Genomic DNA, 3,037 nt, shown 5'->3' with positions numbered 1-3,037 from the left:
ATCCTAGAGAAGGATCTGTGTCTGTCAGAAAAAAAAGTGTAGTCCAATTCTTTTGGATTATGTATTCTCCAAACATCTTTTAGTTCCATATCTTCTTTCATGTCAAAAAAGGTCTGTGGTAATCTGATCCTAGACTTTGCCAAACTCTTTTTATCTAATTTAGAATCAATTACTCCATTCCAGTCTCCCATAATTAAAATAGATCTGTAGTCCCATTGCAGTATTTTAGTATGTAACATCTTGTAGAAATGGTCCTGTTGTTGATTGGGAGCATAAATTCCAATTAGAAGAATTTGGCCATTTGCTGTAAGCAATTCAATTGCTACAAACCTACCATATTCATCTGCTTCTATAACTTTAGCTGTTAGCTTTTTATTTACATAAATAACCACACCATTCTTTTTTTGCGAAGTTGAAGATATAAAATGTGTTCCTAGTTTGGAGTTTATCAAATATTTTTGATCTTGAGTTGTGATATGCGTTTCTTGTAAACAAATTATATCATTATTAAATTGTTTCAAATATGTAAATAATTTCTTCCTTTTCTGTGCTGAATTCAACCCATTCACATTCCAAGATAAACACTTAAGCGTCATCTTCATCTTTCTGGAGCAAAGAGCAGAATAATCGAATGTCATCCAAAAGCTTTGATCTTGCTCCCCCCATGGCTCCGGTCTCTTGTGCAGTACTCTTAACTGCCTTCTTGTCTTGTCTTTCCTGTTGTTGTTGTTGCTTTTGTTTAAGTAACTTAGATTGAGCTCGAGTTATACGTTGATCCTTAACTTCGATCATCCGAACCGGGTCCAAGATTGGAGAAGATTCCAGCAAAGGCTCATCCAGAAAACCTCCTTCTGCGCCTTGCATTTCCTCTAGTTCCTGCTTAGACTGTTCTTGCAGTTCTCGTTGAGGTTGCTTCTCATCACTCTCCTTAATCTCCAAAACTGTAGATGTACGTGGGGATGGTGTTCTTTCCTTAAGAATAGTAGTGTAAAAGTGCTCTGCCTTCTCCACGGTATTCAAACGATATCTTTCTCCCTTGTATCTGAAAATTATACCAACTGGGGCGTCCCACCGAAATGGTATCTGTAGATTTTGCAATTCCTTAACAAGAAAGCCAAATTATTTTCTGGTTTTCAGCATTTTAGGAGGTAATATAATAAGTTTTAATTTAGAGTCAGATAGTAGGGAACCTGAAAATGCTAATGCAATTGTTATAGGTGAGCCACTGCACAATGAATGTGCTCACTTGATGCATTGCAGGTTAGGTCATGTGAGTTTCCCTATAGTGAAAAAGGTACTCCGAACACCCGTTTCAGCTCGTCCACATGGATTTGGTGGGTCCATTCGCACCTTCCGTGGGTAAGAGACGGTACTTCCTTACCATAGTAGACGACCATAGCAGATTTGGATTCGTTTTTCCCCTAATGTCCAAGAGTGAAACATTGACTAAGTTTAAGGAATTTTGTAACTTAGTCCAGAACCAGCACAAGGTCAGAGTTAAGAAGATCTTAACTGACAGAGGGACTGAATTTAATTCGAATCAGTTCTCCAGCTGGTTGAGGAGTAAGGGCATAGTCCACTTAAGCACCGCGCCTTACTCTGCGTTTCAAAATGGCATCGTAGAATGACGCAATGGCGTGTTACAAACTATGATGCGGTGCGCCCTAGAGGATTCCGGATTAAACTTCGCATACTGGGTAGAAGCAGTTAGATACACGAATTACACCTTGAACCGAGTGTGGTCTAGCATGGTGCAGAAGACCCCATACGAGGTGCTATATGGCCATAAGTCTTGCTTGGCACACCTCCATGTTTTTGGGGTGATGGCCGATGTTCATGTCCCGAAGGAGCTCAGGAGAAAGGGAGACCAAATCTGTTAAATTGAGATTCGTTGGTTACGAATAGGGCTCCAAGGCATTTAGGTTTGCCTACCCTAATGGGAAACTGATGATATCCAGGTCTGCCACCTTTCACGAAGGGGCCAATTGGAGTAAGATCCATGCCAATGAGATTCTTACTCAGAACCCTTCCTGTAGTTGTTGTAGACAAACGGAGGATATATCGGAGAACCTATCCGATGATAGGGATACATCTGGTTCTGGGGAGCGTGTATCCCAGGCACCCTTGAAAGGGATATTAAAGCGTAAGATGGGGGTAGCCAGGAAGGATAGGCACCCAGGCTCTGAGACGCAGAGCGAGAGTCACGAGGTAGATGACTCATCAGACGACTCTGATGTCAGTGACACGCCTAGAGGCAAACCAGTTAGGGCTACCAGAGGCAATAAGACTAAGAGGTACGACGACTTTGTTACCTCAGTCAACCAGGTTTTGGCCACACCTCAGAAGTATGAGGATGTGCTGGCCTTACCTAACTATGAGCGACAGAAGTGGCTGGCTGCCATGGATACAGAACTAGACAGCCTGAAAAGGCTGGATGTATTCATGCCAACAAGATTGCCCAAGGACAAGAGGGTGATCGGCAGCAGGTGGCTTTTCAAGCAAAAGCCCATTGAAGGTGGGGGCTTTATCTATAAGGCGAGATTAGTAGCGCAGGGATTCTCGCAGAGATTCCCTGACAATTATGAGACACCTTCTCGCCCATGGTGCGCCCTGAGAGCGTGAGAACAGCTCTCACTATCGCTACCATGCGAGGCGAACATGTATATCAGTTCAACATTCAGACCGTGTACCTGCATGCCCAGTTAGACAAAGAGCTGTATGTGAGGATTCCTCAGGGAGTAAGCTATCGGGAAGACGATGTGTGGTTGTTGAACAAGAGCCTATATGGCTTGAAACAATCTGGTAAGCAATGGTACGAGTGTCTCACTAAAAGTCTGAGAGAGATGGGCTTTTTACTATCGTCGGCTGACGAGTGTGTTTTTGTCAAGGAAGATCAGGGCATTAGGGAAACAGTACTGTTGTACGTTGATGACATCCTATATATTTGCAGATCAGAGAACAGGCATAAGAAGTTCTCTGAGGACCTAAGTAAGAGTTTCGCCTTAAAACCATTAGGTCACATTAGCAAATTTTTAGG

This window comes from Pituophis catenifer, unplaced genomic scaffold, assembly GCF_029215685.1.
Source record: "Pituophis catenifer annectens isolate HBS135680 unplaced genomic scaffold, rPitCat1.0.hap2 SCAF_7, whole genome shotgun sequence".
Classification (NCBI taxonomy): domain Eukaryota; kingdom Metazoa; phylum Chordata; class Lepidosauria; order Squamata; family Colubridae; genus Pituophis; species Pituophis catenifer.
The sequence above is the reverse complement of the archived record's forward strand: the minus strand, read 5'-3'. Positions refer to the sequence as shown.